Below are 19,860 nucleotides of genomic sequence, written 5' to 3'. Positions count from 1 at the left end.
GATGAGAATGTTAAGAATTTAAAGCTTTTTCTAGAAATATGGTTCAGTATTTTCTCATCAACAACTGAAACTAAGTCCTTGGATGGCTCAAATTGTTGGCGCTGGCCAGACCTCTTCCCAGGTCTCTGTTAGAAAGCATTCCTAGTGCCATGACATCGACCCTGATGGCTAAGCGTCCTTTTCCCTGAGTTTGCCCTAACTACTGATTCCTTGAACTTCTGTGTCTCCTTGTAGTCCTCTTATAGTCTATAACTGCCTCTGATTTGGGCCAACTGCCCTGTCCCACTGTTTCACAGATGTGTTCTCTTTTCTTTCTAATTAAATCATAAACCATACAAAGGATAGTGTTTGTCTTAGTGCCTACAAACTTTGCCTCTCAGGAAATTCTGCTGTTGTTAAAGACCAGGCTCTGAATGTCTGGCAGAAGGGTCCTTGGAAGCCTCAAGCAAAGTCTAGCATGTTCATTTTACAGTGGAAGAAAATTCACTGAAGAAAAGCTGAGCGTTCATGGTATATGATGGCATTGTTAAGCTGTTTCTTAGGGCCAGAAGACTTTAATTATTGGATCTTGTTGCTTAGCCCCTTTCTCAGTGGTTGGGACTCAGGGGTAATTTTTTAAAAAGCATATTTTCTAGGTCAGAGCTTCTCAAACTTTACTGTGCTTCATCATGGGGGCTTGTTGTATGTGTTGGGTTTTTTCATGGGTTTAATTTTGGGACATAGTTAAGTCAAGAGTAAAATGTGCCTGCTAACCACAAGTCAGAATGAGGCGTCATTCTTAGCCAGGCACAGACATCATGAGGAGACCAGATTTCCCCATTTTGAGGGGGCTGCCCCAGCAAGACTCAGGCACAGAAGATCAGAGAATGCATGCTCTCTGCCAGTCAGCTTGCCCCATGAGGAAGAACTCATGAGGCTGGGAAGAAATGTAGTTACTCCTCCCATATTTACTGATTAAATTAAACTGCTTCTCCCTTAGGGAAGAATGAGAATGTACACGGGCCAAGAGAGGCCAGGAGTGTTAGAGCGTTGGAGCTCCACGGATACACAAGAGGGTAACGGAAGTGTCCCCTTTCTAATATTCCCTGGATTTTGTCTTGGTCTCTTAACCTACCAAGCTTATTCTCAGAAGATAGGAGGCTATGGAGATAATCCTACACCCAGCTTTAGGAAGTCTCTTTTGGGAGTTTTCCTGAAAGCCACAGAAGTCAGGCCACACTTTATAAGTTATGATCTGGTAGATTTGGGGCAGGAAGAAGGTATGGTATGGTTCAGAGGGCAGTCTCTGAAGTCAGATTTTTTGGGTTCAAATCTTAGCTCTACTCATTTCTAGTCCTGGCTGCTATAACAAAATACCACACACTGGGTGGCTTAAAAACAGAGATTTATTTCTTCACATTCTGGAAGCCAGAAGTCAGAGATCAAGGTGTCAGCAAGGTTGGTTTCCTCTGAGCCTCTTCTGGGCTTGTAGATGGCCATCCTCACTGGGTCTTCTCTGTGTGTGTTTGTGTCCTAATCTCTTTTTATAAGGAGACCAGTCAGATTGGTACCTTGAAGGCCTCATGTTACCTTAGTTACCTCTTTAAAGATCCTACCTTCAAACGGTCACATTCTGAGGTCCTGAGGTTAGGGTTTCAACGTATGAATCTTGAAGGCAGGGGATACAATTCAGCCCACAATGAGGACCTTCTCTAGACCTGTGTTCTCATCTGTAACACAGAGAGCACACAATGCCTACCTCAAGAGGCTGCCCTACTTCCTGATAGAATGTCGTCTATTGTGACACCTGGCCCTGCCCTGGAATGCCTGTTGGGCTGATGGTGGAGACAGCCACCCTCTTTCTCTCCAAAGCTCTGGCCTGTGGGCAGGATGCTCTGGAGAATTCTCTGGGGTTCTTCACGTTGAGCGCAGCCACAACTCTGGGAGGGAGGTCTGTACTATTTTTTCACTCTTTCTTTGGCACTAAGGGAAACTCAGTGCGATTGCATTTGGCTTCCTAAGGTTAAAGGTTGTTTTAATGGTTCCCCTTCCTGTTGTCATTGCCTCCCTGCAGGACCACTGCCTCCATCTGCTCCACAGAAAAGAACCCTTTTCCTGTTGGTGACTGAGACTTCTGGCTCTTTCCTCTCCTCCACAAGCCCTTATCTCTAAGCCTGAAGGGATTTGCAAAGTTGGAGGAGAGCAGTGGGCAGTCTGGTAGTTACAAGGGGTAGACAAAGTGACTGAGAAACAGGATAATCCTACCTTATCTAGCAAGCATTAAGAGTGTAATTTCAAAAGAGGAAACACAAATGAGTCCTCTGAACCAATTTTGACATCCGCTCTTCCCCACCAATCAGAGAAGGTCCCTCATTCACGCCCACTTATTGATCTTGGTTCCCTAAGAAATATGAGTGTGGAGGGGTACATTCTATCCCTTTTAGGGGGGAAAAAGTATAATATTTTGTCCTTAAATAGTTATTTTAGAGCTTAGGTAAAATATTCAAATGAGGATATTCTCTTAATTAGAGAACATTATTTGTTCATCTATTTACTATTTGTTGGAACTACTTTGCAAAAAATAGAACCAGCTCCACGAATGATGCGCAACTGAATAAGAATATCTGCATTCAAAAAGGTGATATCTGATTCAGGGAGACAGTACACATCCATGTTGACATTAGAAACTATAAAAAAGGGGCATCTGGGTGGCTCAGTCCGTTAAGCATCCAGCTCTTGATTCTAGCTCAAGTCATGTTCTCAGGGTCCTGGGGTCCAGCCTGTGGGCCTGCTTCCTGTACAGCACAGAGTCTGCTTGTCCCACTCCCTCTCCCTCTGCCCCTGCCCCCTGCTCACTCTTGCATGCTCTCTCTCTTACAAACAAACAAACACCCTATAAATAAAATGCAAAGTCTCAGAGGGAAGGTGCTTATAGGGTGGTGGGCATGCAAGCTCCGGGGCAGGGGCAGGATTCCCGCAGGGGCATCCGGGTGCCTGAAGCAGGACTGTGGGCCCAGGAGCCAGGGCGAAGCAGGGTAAGGGGTGGTGGGCAGGCTCAGCAGGCTGCGGGCTGCAGGGGCACTCGGGAGGTGCTCAGAGATGCCGGTCAGGACCCCGTCCTGGAGGAATGGAATATCAGACCTCCCACAGTGTAGGTAGGAACTGCAGAGGTACATGCATCAGTGGAGTCCCCCCATTGATATTTCCCTCCTAGGGGGATTAACCTGGTAGCCAGCCATAGGATGGATTGTGGTGGTTTAAGATTAAGGATGGGATCTACTGCAATATTTTAGGCAAGAATGAGTGAGAGCCTGCACTTTGCACTAACATAATGCAGAAGCATGGTCAGAATAAAAACTTTTTTGAGACAATAACTTTTGGTTGTGATAAAAGCCTGTCTTGTAAACCAGCTGTCTTGCACACTCTTTCACTCTCATCCCCTTCTGTCACAACCTGGAAGGCTATGTGTTGGGGATGGTGGCTCCTAGGATGGAAGGAGCCAGATCTTTGAGCAATTGTGTATAGCAGAGTCCTTCCCAACACCCAGCTACATTATTTTTTATGTAAGTTGCTGCATGTGTACTTTGTAAGGACTAAGTTTTTTAAAGTTAAAAAATAAAAATATGATAAAAATGATATATTCCCACCACTGAGATATAGACTAGGTTTATGCCTAATAGATTAGGCATATACTCCTGGCTTTTTTTTCTATATATGTATGTGTGTGCACATATATACAATTTTTTAACCAAAATAGGATAATACTGTATATACAACAAATACGTTTGTATATATTAGGTAGGTAAAGATACATCCATACATACACAGTGCCTAATTTTTTTTAGCCAAAATGAGATTTTACTGTAAGTCTATTATCTATCTTCACTCACCCACACATAACACATGTGTATAGATGTGTCTTTAATGAAAATCAGATCTAATTGTATATATTGTACTGTAATTTTTTTCAGTCAATGATCTTCACTTTTCCATTTCAATAAATTTCTAATTCATAAAGAATGATCAGGTCATATTCAGATTCTTCCAATTAGCCAAAACATTACATTTACTGCTGCTTTGTCTAAACAGCATTAAATCCAGGATGGTAACTTGTTTTTATGTCCCTTAAGACGCCTTTATTCTAGAAGAGTCCCTTTTAAGATTATACCGATTTGTCAAAGGGACTTAAGCCTGTAAGACATCCTATTTTCTGGAAGACTATTTTGTGTGCTTCATGAAGCTTATATCTGAACACTGCTAGCTAGAATAGGTCGCAGCTGGTCACAAAACCCAATCATACCTGCTTGACCCATGACTGGATTAGAGTTATCAAAGTCTAATCTCTCTATTTTATAGATGTATTTTCCCATTATGACTACATTCCCTGAGGTATTCCTGAATGTATAGTTAGTTCTCCACCAACTCTTCTCATAATGGCTTTAACATCAACTGATAAATTAAAACATATGAAATGATTTTTGAAATATTTTATTTATTTATTCGAGAGAGGGAGAGAGTGAGTGACAGAGAAAGAGAGAGAGAGAGAGAACAATCCAGGGAAGAGGCAGAGAAGCAGACTACCCACTGAGCAGGGAACCCATCATGGGGCTCAATCCCAGGACCCTGGGATCATGACCTGACCCCAAGGCAGACACTTAACTGACTGAGCCACGCAAGTGCCCCTGAAATGATTTTTTAAATAATTCTATAATTCATCCTATATAAGTTGGCATTCTTAAAGTATCATTTTTTTTTTCTCATCCACTGAGACTGCTCGAATATCTCAAAATCCATGGACTACTAAAGGCAGGAAAATGCTTACCTCTTTCTCTTTAATTGTCCATTTTCAAAGTGAGGCATTGTTTTAATATGTACTCAAATGGGGTGATAAATGGGTTTTCTTTACTTTTTTTTTCAAAAATTTTGTTGTGAATTAGCAGATTTTCACTGATTCAATATATTTCAACCATCATAATTACTATATTTTTTGATGATTAAACTGTTGTGACTTTGGCAAGTGGGCCCTTTTCAAGAGGTCTCTTATGTCCCTTTGATATGACCCCATTAATATTTGAAAGTTTCCTTACTTTCTAGTAACACAAGGTGTCCCAGGCTCATCTTGGACCTGATTCAGACAAAAATTAGCCATTTCCCCAAAGACTTCTGATTCTTTCAGGGGAAATGGTGACAGAGACCATATTCTGATTTTTAAAAATCACCTTTATTTATTATATAATTTATATTCGATAAAATGCATCCATTTTTAACAAATGTGTATACATGTATACATCATCACAATCAAGAAACAGAACATTTTCATCAGCCCCAAAAGTTTCCTTCTGCCACTTTGCAGTCTCCCATCCCTACCCCTCAGTAACCACTGAACTGTTTCTGTCACCATAGACTGATTAACTTTGAGTATGTTCTATAATATAATGTAAACAGAATCATAAAGTAGCTACTCTTTTGTATATAGCTTTTTCTCTCTCAGTAAAACTTTTCCCTTTGGAGTGGAGATAATTTTTTAAAAACTCAGAAAAAAAATTCACAGAAAAATTTTAAGTATAATCCAAAGAACATTTTAAAACCATTTCTGATTGAGTTGCCGAAATGCCCATTACTCCAAATACATTTAGTATTTCCTATATTACACCATCAAATCAGGATACTAATATTGATACATTTCTACCATCTAATCCTCAGATCCCAAATTCCAGCAATGTCTCAATGCCAAAAGAATACAAATCAGAATTACATGTTCCTTTTAGTTGGCATATCTTTTTAATCTCCATTTTGGAAGAGTTTCTCAGTCTTTGACTATAATATTTTAAGGTTACAGGCTATTTCTTTCCTTCTTCTTTTTTTTTTTTCTTATTTTTTAGAGAAAGAGTGCTCACATGAGTGCTTAAGCAGTGAAGGGTGGTGGGAAGGGCAGAAGGAGAGAGAGAATCCCAAGCAGACTCTTCACTGAGCCTGACGTGGGGGTCCATCTCACCATCCTGAGCTCATGACCTGAGCTGAAATCAAGAGTTCGACACTCAAATAACTGAGCCACCCAGGCACCCCGAAGCTATTTATTTTATACAATAACCTTCAAGGTGTATTTGTCTGATCCATATTTCGATTCAGATTGTGCCAACTCTGGGAAGAATATCACAAGTAATGCTGTGTTCTTCTCATTACATAGTATCAGATAGCACAGGATTTCCATTTATCCCATTACTGATGAAGTTCATGTTGCTCATTGGATTAATGTGGGCTCTCCTAAGTTTCTCCACTGTAAAATTATATTTAACAGAATAATAATAAAAGCACAGCATTTAAAAATGTGTGGCAAGTAGCTAAAGTTTATCAGGAAGTTTATAGCTTTAAGTGCTTATATTTGAAAAATAAAAAGCTCTAAATCACTGAGCTAAAGAAGCTCAAAAAAGTGATAAATTATACTCAAAGTAAATAAGTATCACAACTGATGCTACAGACATTGAAAGGATACTAAAATAATAATATAAACAACTTTATGCCAATTAATTCAACCACTTAGGTGAGATAAATTCCTTGAAAGATATATTACCAAAACTGTAAAAACTAGAAATTCTTAACACACCTGTATCTATTAAAGAAATTGAATTTAGAGTGAAAAACCTTCCCCATAAAGAAAACTCCAGGCCCAGAAGGCTTCCACATTGAATTTCATTAAGCATTCAAGGAAGAAGTAATACCAAGCCTACACAAATTCTTTCTAAAAACAAAGGAAGAGAGAACATTGCCAAGCTAGCATCACCCAATTCCAAAATCTGACAAAGACATTAGGAGAATAAAAAACTGTTAACCATTTTTTCTCATGAATATAGATGTAAAAATCCTTACCACTGTATTAGCACCACATTATGTGGAAGACCGTATAATTATCTCAATAGATGCAGAAACAGCGTGTGAAAAGACTCAGCCTTTTGGAGTTTAACAGTGTTTACCAGGTCTCTCCACTTTTTCTGGTTGAAGCTTGAATCTGTCCTGGCCCTGTATGCATTCTGTTTATGGCACCCTTACAGTTCCTGTCCTGCTTGTGGCATTCTTTTTGTATTTGCTAGGGTTAATATTCAGTACCAAACTTAAGGAGCCTCCTTATGCCAACTGGTGGACTCTTTCTCTTCCTGGTCCCTTCCTGTCCTTTTCCCTAGCTCCACAACTTACAACTGACCCCAACTCCTCCTATTCCCATCTCCTCAGACCCCATCTTTGCTAAGATCCCTTTCATCAGCTGTCTGCAGAAAGCTGAAGAGCCTGTAGACCTCATCTCTCTCAGGGATCCACCATCCTCCTGCCTGCTGTCCATGTCTGCAAATAGCCATTCCGTATATTTTGCTCAGATCCCCATTTGTATACTCTTGGCAAGGGGTTTTGCAGGTAGAATCACAGTAAAAATCGAGTAAGGGATCAAGGAGAATTCAGTTATTCAGGTGCCTTCAGAACGCAGAAGGAATAAAATATCTCTTAGGAATAAAGAAAAAAGAAGTATTCTTATTTATTTATTTTTTAATTATTATTTTTTAAAGATTTTATTTATTTACTCATGAGAGACATAGAGGCAGAAACATAGGCAGAGGGAGAAGCAGGCTCCCTGTGGGGAGCCTGATGTGGGACTCAATCCCAGGACCCCAAGATAACGCCCTGAGCCTAAGGCAGACACTCAACCACTGAGTCACCCAGGTGTCCCAAGAAGTATTTTTTAAAGCAGCAAGTATTTGAGTTGGATGCTTGAAAGAGAAATGCTGGAGAGTGACTGAGGGTGTATAAGAAATGTTCGAATGTTCAAAAATGCAGCTTGGCGAGGGTAACCAGCACAGGGAGCTCTGCTTGGGATGGGCACAGGGCTGTGAGATGAGAAGCAGTTGGTGTGCATGGAATCGCTGAGGAGACAGGAGAGAGAGGGTGAAAGGAAAAGAGGGCCAGGGCCAGGATCTTGTGAAGAACTTAGGCTGTGTTGAAAGGGGAAGAGCCAGCAAAGACACAGAGGATAGAATTTCATGGGGAAGTTAAGGAGTCAAGGAGTGTGTGTTAAAAATTGCATCTGGCAATGAAAAGGTCATCGGTGGCTGTGGAAAGCCTTCCAGTCAAGGTGGGGGTGTGACCTTGACTGCAATGGGTTAATGGGTAGTGAGTGTTGAGGAAGTGGAGGCGGGAAAGAGCAGGTGAAAGGAAGAAAAGAGAGCTCGGGGCAGCTGGAGGGTGGTGAGTAGGTGTCCTGCACTTAAGGGAGACCTAAGCAAGCTTTTTCACCAAGGGAGTCATCTTTCCCAAGTCCTGCTATAAATCTAACTTGCTGGTGTTGTGGGTGTTTGGATAATAGAAATTCCATTTCCATTTATTCGTGTGTATATCTGTTTACTGCCCGCCTTATTCCAAGGAATCCTCACTGACTTGGCTTCCAGTGTGTCTTGGATCCCCTAGACCCAGCCTCTCTTATGTGCCCACATTTCATTGTGCTACAAAGGATGACACAGGTCTGTGCATAAATAGCCAGTTTCCAAGGTTGATGTAGGCTATCAGAGCACAGAAGAAAAGGGAATTGTAACAGGAACACATAGACACCATCTTTCTCTCCTTGGGGAGCCTAATCTTAGTAGACAGAAGGAATCCTTTTTGGCTCAGCTGCTCCTACAGATTGCTGGCCAGCCAGATCAACACCAGGTTCTTCCCTTTGGTCTCTAAGGAGCCTCAGAAGGACTGGTCAGCCCATGTCCTGCCCCACGTGGTATCTCCCCTTCTGCTGCATGGCCCTGGGCCAGGGTCCCTGCCATGATGAGAGACCCCTTCTCTCTCAAATGTGCCTCACTCTGTTTCTGGCCTCAGAGTTTTGTGGCCGTCCTGTGGGCTCCTATTTTATGTTAGCTGTGATATCTGCACAGTGTCCATGGGCCAGGCACAGGGCTGTTTGAAGAAGACACTGTTACCTCAGTAGACCCCAGGTCTCTTGAACAAACTCTACCCTTTAGTGCTTTTTTTACCCGGGAGACTTCCAGGTCCCCACACAAGGCCGCCATCCTTCCTGGACATGCTGAGATAGCTTTAGCTCAGCTTTTGATACACCTTCTCTTAAAAATGCAGGCAGTTGCTAAGAGCTCCTTTGCTTTCATCTAGTCAAATTTCCCTCCCTGCCCATTCCCACTGTCAAAAGTCTGAGTGTGAGCCTTGAGAGGTCAGATGTCATGTCCAGAGTCACACAGGCACATGTGATGGAGGAAGGCCTGGCTTCTCACTGAACTCTATGGTCTTACCAAGGATCTGTATCTTGCTGTGAAATTGCATGTTCTTCTAAGTCATCAAAGTACTATAAATAACACCCGGTATAAGCCAAATTTCTCTCTGCAGCCTCAGAGGTGCTTCAGGGAATTCTGTACAGTTGGAGACCAAATGGTTAATTCGTCAAGTCCACAGATAGCACTGGGCTGGGAACTCTGAGCTTACCTATGGTGTTGCTGGACTTTTTAATTTGCAGAGACCATACAAAGGGACAGTGTGTCCAGTGCCGTACCCAAGTGTTGCAAAACAGATACTTTCATATTTCAGAATCTTTCATGGTTTATACTTTGTATATTTCAGAGTTCTTGGTCAGGATCAGCTAATTATTTCTTTGAGTTTTTTGATAGTGGGTTAGGATTATTGCCCCTTATCTGAGAAATGGAAAAAGCCAACCGTCTGTACCAAGGGAGTGTTTGTATCCTGGATTGAAGAGAAAATCAGAAGTACAACCAGTAAAGGGCTCACGCCCACTGACTCTAGGCCAGGGACGCACATGGGCAGTGCTGACTTTCCTCCAGCTCAGGGAGGTCTTTCAAGGCCAACCTCAGAATGACATGTTGTGCCCAAAGCTGTCTAGAATGAGGATAACTTTTTTTTTAAGACTTATTTATTTATTTCAGATCTGTGTTATCTTGCCCTATGACATGTTCAGGAAGAAAACAGTGGCTCACTGAAATAAAAGGAATGTGAGAGCCGGGAAGGAGCAGAGGGAGAGGGAGAGGGTAAGCAGACTCCCCGCTGAGCATGGAGCTGGACTCAGGGCTGGATCTCAGAAGCAGAACCTGATCACAACCTGAGCAGAAACCAAGAGTTGGATGCTTAGCCGACAAACCATCCCAGCGCCCGGAGGATAACAATTTTTAATAAAAGTGAAGACCTTCAGCTCTCAAGTATTCCCTTCACTCAGCAAGTCTGGTCAATCACCCTCCCTGCCTGCTCCACCCCATTGGACACATAAAAATACTACTTATCCATTCCCTCCTCTGAACATCCTGAAAAAACCAGATTCTATTACAGACAGAATGCCTGAGTCCCCTCCCCTCCACTCCCTCCCCATTCATATGTTAAAACCCTAACACCCAATGTGTGTACTTAGAAATGAGGAGGAGGTGATAAAGGTTAAGTGAGGTCATAGGGCAGGGCCTCATATGCTGGGTCAGGTGCCCAGATATGAGGAGGCATTGACACAATAGCTCTCTGCCCCATGAGAACACAGGGAGAAGGCAGCCATCTACAAGCCAGGAAGAGGGCTCTGACCAGGAACTGACCCAGGCTTGGGTCAGTTGATTCAGACTTCCAGCCTCTGGAATGTAAGAAAATAAATGTTTGTCATTTAAGCCATTCTGTAGTGCTTTGTTATGGTGGCCCAAGCTGATGAATACAGCATCCTAGAGTTGAAGGAGACCTCAGAGAGGGTTCGTTTAAAATCTCTATTTTGGGGGCACCTGGGTGGCTCAGTTGGTTGAACAACCAACCCTTGGTTTCTGCTCAGGTCATGATCTCATGGTTGTGGGTTCAAGCCCCAAGCTGTGCTCTGCACTCAGTACAGAGTCTGCTTCAGATTTTCTCTCTTTCTCTCTGCCCCTGCTCTGCTCTCTCTAAGACAGACAAATAAAATCTTTAAAAAAATAAAATCTCTATTTTGAAAATGAGGAAATTGAGGTGAGATGGAATTTGGTGGATGTCGTGCTGCCTTTAAGTGATAGAGAACCAAAGCATCGGATTTCTTACCATGCCATACTACATCTTATAACCCCAGCTATCTGTACCCACACCCTTCCGTGACAGGCTGTGCTACTCCTTTTATTTCGATGAGCCTCTGTTATCCTCCTAAACATGTTACAGGACAAGATAATACAGATCTGAAGCATTCATCAAAACATGATTCCAATCCAAAGCTTTTTAGGCCTGAAAACTCAAATGTTTAATGGAGACAGGCAGGTAAATGTGCCAAGTGGCTGGGTAGAAAGCAATAGGGAGTAGTGGGGATTGTGGCAAATGGGCAAGCATATACTGTAGAGCATTTAAATTCCAATCTAAAAAATTTTTGCTTTGTCCCTAACAAAACACATCTGGCATACAGGCTTCCCTTTTGCCATCTCTATCAGGGTAGGCCAAGCAAGGCCACCAAAATAAAGAAATTCTGAAATCTCAGTGGCTTGTTACAATAAAAGTCTATTGCTCATTCATGTCACATCCTGATGTGGTTGGGGGTTGGGAGGGGCCCTGCTACACAGATCTGGCTCCTTCCACCTTGGGGAACCATCATTCCAATACATGGCCTTCCAGATTTTAGCAGAAGAGGATGAGGGAGAGTGTGGAGGAAGCTGGTTCAAGGGCCAGGCTTAGATGTGGTGTCCCTCATTTCAGCCTTCACATGGGAGAAGCCTGTGAGAGCCAGTCCCATGGCTCCTCCTAGGAGTAGGGGAGCTGGATGCATAACCTTTTGAGGCAAGGGCAAACGTGAAGTGGTTTGTGAGCACATAGCTCTGTTTCTGCTTTAGCTGCTCACAGATGCGATGCCACACTTCATCACATGTGAGTCTATCAACCACCCCGGAGGCAGGATGGTGACCTCACTTTACTGATGACAGAACTGAGGACCAGAGAAGTCAATCTACCTCTCCCAATCACACAGCCACTAAAGGAAGGACAGAACTCCTGCTCTCCAGCCCCTCCAACCTGCTGTTCTTTAGTGCACTTCCCAGAGCCACTGAACCGGCAGATGTCTAGCTCCTGGCTAGTCCACTGAAAAGGGGGGTTATATAGTGGTAATACCATCCCTCTAGCAGCAAGTGCAAAGCGCTTTTCCTAGCCAAAAGGTCCAAAAGCCATCAGAGATGTCATGGCTGCTTCTTTGTGAGCTGAGGGTGGCTAGATGTGGGGGGAGGATGCTGGGAGTCAGAGCTGAGGGCTGGAAAGTCTTTGAATGCCATTGGGGGCCATGCAGGCACCCCCAATAGTTAAGAAGGATTAACTTAGTGTCTACCCATGTGCTGCCTGGTGTCCCTTGGTTCCAGGGACAGAGGTTCAGGTTTATTTTTAAGATTTTATTTATTTATGAGAGACACACTGAGACACAGGCAGAGGGAGAAGCAGGCCTCTTGCAAGGAGCCCGATGTGGGACTTGATCCCGGGACTCCAGGATCACGCCTTGGGCTGAAGGCCACACTAAACTGCTGAGCCACCCGGGCTGCCTGAGGTTCAGGTTTATAAAGCAGGATGTGGGATCCACACCAGGACAGCTAAGGAGGGGTGAAGAGAGTTGCTAGCGGATTTAGGGGGTATAGAATGAGAAGTGCAGTCAAAATGTAAACACTAATTTGTAGGATTTTGGTAGAGACAGACTCAGCACTGTGCTCTTCAGGCTGCTTGTTGAGATGAACTGAGTCTCATTCAGGGCATCTCAACTCAGGAGATGGAAAATGTTACTTTAAGAACATATATGACCTCATGGGATTGCAAAAGAGACAAACAAGCAGTCCAGTCATGAGCACCCAGGCCATGGTAACAGGCAGGCCCCACCGGTGGGCCTGGAGGCTTCTCCTGCTCCTGTAGGCCCTGCTCTCTGTGATGCTCCACCTTCCTCCTCCTGCCCATTGCCTGCACCGGGTCTGGTGTGCACACAGGGTGGCCCGTCGCCCCCTCATTCAGCAGAAGCAGGTGGCAAATTCCCTCTGTGAGAAACCCAGGTTGTGGTAAGCACTGTGTCTGATGCGTCCACATAAAGACAGAAACGTTATTTTAGTGACATCTTTAACAATCCTGAGGCATCTTTGGGGGAGGAGGGTGACATAAGGAGAAAATGGGTCACTGATCTAAAGCTAAGTCTTAGTTTGAGGAGCAGGAGGGCCTGGGAACCTTCCTGAAGCTGTGGAAGAAATATGTGTACAGGAACAAGTATGTTTTGTCCCCCCAAGGGAAGATATCCACAGTGTTTTCATTACCCCCTCAGAGGGCTTTACACCTAAACATGATTAGGGACCCCAACCGCCAGGCACAAGGGTGCTCCCTATTAGATTGTTAAATACATGTTAAATTGATTTGTTTCTGATTTGTAAAGCAGTCAATGCTTCTGTGAGAACAGAGTGGAATAGAAGGCTAGATAGAAAAGCAGAAAACAATTGCATCTTCACTCTGCAGAATCTGACTTTCATTGAGCATAGACCATATGTCCTAGTTGCTGAGGCTACCGCAATGGTAAGAAAGCAGACCCTGGTCTCTTCCCTCACGGAGATTGCTGTCCGGTGGGTAAGATGGAAATGGACCACAGCAACGCAAGCAAGCGAACGGAGAGGGTGTTAGGTGGCGGTGGGCGTGACAGATGCAGCGGGACAGGCGGGAGGCCTCGCTGCTGAGGCGCACCAGCGCCGTGGCTATGTGGGCAGGGCTGTCCAGGCGGAGGAAGGAGGCTGGGGGCAAGGCTCTGAGGCAGGGGCCTGTGGATGCGTTCCCCATGGGTGACCGCGCCCGAGCGAGCTGGCTTGCAGAGGTAATGCCACGGGTTCCAGATGTTCCCCCTGTGGAGCCTGATGGAGGGTCAAGAGAAGGCACAACTCCCACGGGCTCTCTGGCTCAGTGGGCCGGTCGGTATGTGCCATCTGTCCCCATGGGGTGACCCGCTCTAGGATCCTCCAGCAGCCTGACCTACACACGACCCAGAACATGAGCAGAGTCAGGGGTGAAAGGAAAAGAAAGGCGTGTTTGTTATGGAAGATTTAGAAAACACATGAGTGAAAACAAAGAACGGGGAGCTTGGATGCACAGGCTCACTCTCCTGTTTGGCCACAGGGGCAGGTGGAAGAATCATTATCTGGGGCTGCTGGCAGTGAGCCCTGACTATGAGCCCGTCTTCTTTCTGCTTTCAAAACAGCTGCATCTCATGGCTCTCTTTGACCTCCTGAGCTGTTGTTAAATGCAACCAGACACGTGATTTAAAAGAGGCTCTGCAGTCATTATTCTGTGGTGTCATCAAAACTACGCCAGGGTGGCTCTGGTGGGTGTGGCAGGCTCATTCTCACAAAGACCGAGGACCCTGCGGGGTCCTCCGCTCACAGCCCTCCTGCATCTGATGGGGGCTCAGGCTGCAGGCTGCGTGGGGGCGGGGAGGGAAAGGGGGGACTTGCCTCATTCTAGCAGCCGGTCTGTTTTTACTTAGGTTACACGAGATCATTATTTAACAGCATGGCCACAGGGGAGAGAGCTTTTTCCAGGTTCCTGATGTGATAAAAGACCTCTTTCTTGATGAGTAACAAGTTAGAATCAAGGGGCTGCGTGGCTGTTACTGAGAGCTGCAATCCCAGGCAGCAGAGCACCCTGCTACAAGACTGGATATGGAGCTGGAAGCATGCGGAGAAGGAAAACGTTCTGGTCATTGAGAATGTGTGGTGTTTGGGCTTTAAAGATAACTTTTGTGGTTGAAATAATAATTTTTCCCCCCTCACTAACATAAATGTGTACAACTTTAAAGAGACCCAAGCACCAAGGCAGCAGATGGCATTTATTGAAATGCAACAACAGGCTCCTGCGAGTGGATACAAAAACTTCATGCATAAGGCAGTCCTCCCCATACTTTCCCTCCAGAAAAAACTCTGAAAACCCAAAGCAGTTCGTGTTAGGAGTTACTCCTTGAAGGACACCTGGGAGGCCCAGTGCCACATAGAGTTGGGTCTTTTGCTAGTTCTAGACTTGGATTTGGAAGAAGAACCATGGGGCTTTAACCAAAGCATAGGTGACTAGCTCTTCTTGACTTCAGGCCCAGTCTCCAAAGCGGCCACACAGAACAAACGCAAAAGCCAACCAAAAGAAGTGGAGAGATGTTTGCTTAACCAATCTGTGTGTTTTTCCTGACCATTGGCACTAAGAATTTACTAGTGGGCTGACAGTTTGCAACATTTAGAAAACATCTTAGATTCCTAACAGGTCTGTTGTGGGGTTTGACTGCTACTGGGCAGCTCTAGCCCTGTCCCCTGCTGTGGCCAGAGGCGTGTGGATGGAGGGTGGCCTGAACCAGATCCACAGGTTAGGTCTGGAGAGCCGTGCACTAGAGGATTTGGTCTGTCCCCAGGCCCCATAAGTGGCAAGAGCAGGACATATTATGGCAACTCTGTCAAGTCTAGAACTTTTTCTGGGTTCGTGTACTCGTACCACACTTGAGACTTACAATGGGCTTATATTCAATGCAACCTTCCAGAAAAATACAAAATCCCCACTTGCCAAAGCAAAGGTTTCCATCTGCATCTTGCCTTTTCTGATCTGTCGTCTCAGCAATACCCATGAAAGAGAATGCCCTCAATGGTGTTTAAGCCCTATTCAGCGTCAGTGTCTCCTGGGCTGGCTCCGGTCTTCAATTTGGGTCCAGTGATTGTCCTCTGGCATATTGGGACCTGCAGAGGTGTGTGTATTCCTTCATCACCCCCATTGGAGCAGGGTAAATGGGTCCTGTAAACACTCCTGACCCGCTTGAGTCTGTAGCTGAACTCAGAGCCTCCACCTCAGCCACCAGGTATCACGGTCCCAGACCCAGACACGGGTCTTATTGGGATTTAGAAAAGCTATTGGGCAGTGGAGGGAATGGAGGAGCATGGCATTGGAGTCTAGCAGAGTTGCAAACTGAATATGGCAGCCTAAGGCAAGCTCTTCTCCCAGCCTCTCCACACCAGCTCCTCCCCTGCTCCCCCAGCCTGCCCAGAGTCTCTGACCTTTTAGTCTCTTCCATCCAGGCAAATGTGGGGGCTTCTGGTTTAGCCCGGACTATGCTTTCTGACATGCTAGCACACATGAGCATGCTCAATAGCTGGAGGACCCATGTACACAGACCTGTAGGTATAGTAGGTGGGAGTTGGTGGGGAGGAACTCTGTTGAGAAGGACTCGAGGAACCACCCTGGCTGAGAGCTCACACAGGCCCAGCAAAGAGAGGCTGCAAGGGAACTTTCAGAAAGCTCTTTGCAAGACTCTGGGCATATGCCACCTTGCTTCAGGGCTCAGTTGAAAAAGGGTGACAGACTTGGGAAAAGTAGCACTCTGCTTTTGCCCAGGACACAGGGCTGCTTTGGGCTCTGAGACTTAAAGGGAATATTGTGTGTGCAGGTGTACTGGGGGTGCTCGGTTGTGGGAACGCTCAGACACGGGGCCCTGGCGGGGAGGGAAATAGCCGCAGCAACCCTGCGAGGTCGCTGATGCCTCCAGCAGCTTCTGAGCAGCAGCTTCTACAGAAGCCAGAGCTGAAAAGGAGAGGCCTGGTGGCCCACACTGTGTGATTGTTCAGGCTCCCCAAAGAGCTGATGTGGTGACATCTTCACATCATCATCATCATCATCATCATCTCTATCATCTCTAGCTACACCTCTCCTCTATTATCCATCCGTATGTATCATCCACCTTTGATCTTGGTCAGGTGAGGTCAGCAAAGGACTCGCTGTTATGTATGTGGAAGCAAAAGGCAGCAAGCTTTAGGAACGCCCCTGAGTTCCTCTCTCACTGGCACTGAGCCCCTGGTGGTGAGTTTGGGAACACTTCTGCAACATGGCAAATAGGCCTGAGCCCTGACTGATGGAGGACGCCTGTATCTCATAGGTGACTCCCAATCAGAGGAGGTCAGTAGAAAAAACAAGCAAGAAAAGGCTGTTTCTAAAAAGCAGACATCACTGCACCCCGAGTAACACTGGCAGTAAGCTAGCAGCAAGGGATGGCAAGGCGCCCACAGCTGGGCTTTTCCCAGCCTTTTTTTTCTCACATGCCACAGGAGACTGTTTGCTAGAAGAGGGCCTCAGTTGGCACCCCTCCACTGTTTACATTTGGTCATTAATTCCCAATTCCCATGAGTCACCCAGAGAGCTCCGCCGGTGGTGGCCATTCTGCTGTGCTGTTTTATCTGGATTGATGCCATGGACTCTATGCTGATATATTTTCCCTCAAGGAAAAAAGGAAAAGATAGCCATACGCAGGCAAAATATGTACATGTATCGTTGGGGCGGCCGCAAAGCCGGAATGAGCGAACTAGTTCAGCTAAAACAGGAGCCAACTCAAACATTAAGCCAACACAAGCTTAGGAAGTGCTATTAAAAAAGAAAGGACGTAAAAAAAAAAAAAAAAAAAAAAAAAGAAAGGACGTAAAGCAGAAAAAGAGGATGAGGCAGCATGCACTTTGCAGTCTTGGTTCAGATTCCATTCTGATGGTCGTCCTGCAGGGGCATCGCCTTCTGTAGTGGACCTATCGGGGCTTCTGGAGCTAAACCTCGTCCGCCCTCTCGCTGACTCACTGCGGATGACGTTGGGCATCATGGGCTGATTACCATCTCCCCCAGCGCTCTCCTGAGAGCTCTCCTTCCCCACCCCCCACCTTCTTCTGGCCTGAGTCCAGATGTGGTTGGCTTCTGCCAAACAGCTTCCCTCCTGGAACATCTGACTTCAGAGCTGAGCTAAGTGCAACAGGGGGCTGGACACGAGGCACGCAGTTTGGGGTGTGAATTTAGAGTGGTCAAGGTCACAGTTCCACTTTCAGCAGCTGTGGTGCGGCTTTCTGATTCCCTGAAGGCAGCTTCCTAGTGAGGCAGCGGTGAGTAGCCCCGGGGACTATGACTCTGGGGTTGGACTCCTGGATCAGTGAGCAGCCCCCCAAGAGCAGCAGCAGCTGCAGCAACTCTGGTGGCCAGTTCTATAGTGTGGTTTTGGGTGTCATTCCTAGAAGCTGGGCCTCTGGTCTGTTTCCTCTGCTTTCCCACCAATCCTGTAAACCATGAAAAACCCTAAATAAATCCTTCTTTGCTTAAGCTAGCAAGGTGCAAGGTGTCTTCTCTGTGACTCTACCTCACTTTATGCAGACTGCAAAACAGAGTTGCCACATCCTCTCAACAGCGAGCAGGGTGGCATGGAGGCAACATGGTAAGTCACTCAATTGGAGCAGAATTTGAATGATAAAGGAGAACTTGTCAAATTTTCACCTTTCCAGTTTCAAAAATTCTCCCCAACCCTGATAGCTAGCTAGTCCCTTTGAGCTCCAGGGGAAATTCTCTGCATTTAAACCATGCTGGACGCTTGCGGCCCACTGGAGCTGGCTCAGCTGCTGTGAGAGCTATGTTCTCCCTCCCTCCGGAGGCAAGAGGGCCTGGAGGCTCTTGTCACAAACTCAGGTCACGGACAGTGACAAGCCAACTCCTGTCACGAATAGGTTCTTGATGGTCAGCAAATACACACAAGAAGAATTCTTCTCTAGCTCTTTCCTATGTGTGCACCTGGGCCGGGAAGCAATTCTCAGGTGGATGCTCTTGCTTTTCTTCATGTCTGCCAGTTCCCATTTTATCCATATGGAGGGAAGCAGAATAATGGCCTCCCAGAGAGACCCATGTCCTAATCCCTAGAACCTATGAATGCATTCTATTTCGTGGCAAAGGTGAATTAAGTTTGCAGATGGAATTAGGGTTGCCAAAAACTGACCTGGAGATAGGGAGATTATCTTGGAATATCTACGTGGGCCCAACGTAATCATGAGGACCCTTAAAAGTGGAGGGGAGAGTCAGAGGGCGACGTAGCTGTGGAAGAACCATCAAAGATGCAACATTGCTGGCTCTGAAGCAAGAGGAAAGTCAGAGAGCTGTAGAAGCCAGAAAAGTCAGGGAAGTGGATTTCCCTTTGAGCCTCCAGAATGGATGCAGCCCTGTTGTCACCTTGATTTTAGCCCAGTGAGAACTGTGTCAGACTTCTGACCATCAGAAATGTAAAAGAATACATTTGTGTTCTTAAGCCACCAGGTTTGAGGTAATTTGTTACAGTGAGAGTAAAAAACTAATACGTAGACCTTAAATTATTCTTTCATGTGACCCCGTCAAACTTCATGAGTTCATGGCCAAGAAAGCTCTCATAGGCTCATGGGGGTTGGAGAGGGAAAGTTTGCAAGCCAATGTTTTATTTCTGAAAAGACTGGCCAATAGGAAAACCATGCTTCCCTTGACTCAATTAAGAATAGAAGAAATAATATGTAAATGATATGTAAAAGCAAATTTCTGCACATTTATGATAAATGTTTTACATAATTCTATACAAAGGAGGCTCATTTGGCATCCTATTTCCACAGGATCTGTAATAAGGTGAGACGATAACTGTCCCATGTTGACAACTGAAGCCTGAATCAGTTGTAAGAGGGGAAAAATGACAACTGAAACGCCATTTGGAATTATTTCTATCAGATCTACCAAATACATTATTAAAATTTCAATGTGCTGTTTTAAACACTGTCCAAGGACTTTAAAAACCCCTTAGTACCATTATGCACTGTTCTCACAGTTGGGGGTACACTCTAATGAACATTCCTGGAGGACCAGGACAAGGCGACTCAACTCTGAAGGGTCCATTTAGGAGCTCTACTCACAAGGCCTGAAAACAGAAATTTAAGAAATGTTTGTTGGCCAAAAGACATTCAGGTCATGACTACCACTTGATAAAATGTTTGTCTTGCATTAACTCTTGCCTTTAGTACTAAGGAGCTAGTGAAGCTTCACAAAGTAAGTACCTAAAGGAGGCCTGGCTCCTAGGAGAGTCTGAGCAGTGCTACATGGTGTCTCCTGACACTGAGATGTGTTCCA

General features: G+C 45.3%; 1 long non-coding RNA gene across 1 annotated transcript; it reads right to left on the bottom strand.

Annotated features, from left to right (window-relative positions):
• Positions 1-1,367: 1,367 nt before the first annotated feature.
• LOC111095447 lies at positions 1,368-1,762 on the bottom strand. The gene is made up of 2 exons (XR_005357558.1): positions 1,596-1,762; positions 1,368-1,519 (listed from the first exon to the last, which is right to left on the bottom strand). It is a non-coding gene; the product is annotated as an uncharacterized LOC111095447 (long non-coding RNA).
• Positions 1,763-19,860: the final 18,098 nt, after the last annotated feature.

The sequence above is a fragment of the Canis lupus genome, chromosome 4 (genome assembly GCF_011100685.1).
Source record: "Canis lupus familiaris isolate Mischka breed German Shepherd chromosome 4, alternate assembly UU_Cfam_GSD_1.0, whole genome shotgun sequence".
Taxonomy (NCBI): domain Eukaryota; kingdom Metazoa; phylum Chordata; class Mammalia; order Carnivora; family Canidae; genus Canis; species Canis lupus.
The sequence above is the reverse complement of the archived record's forward strand: the minus strand, read 5'-3'. Positions and strand labels throughout refer to the sequence as shown.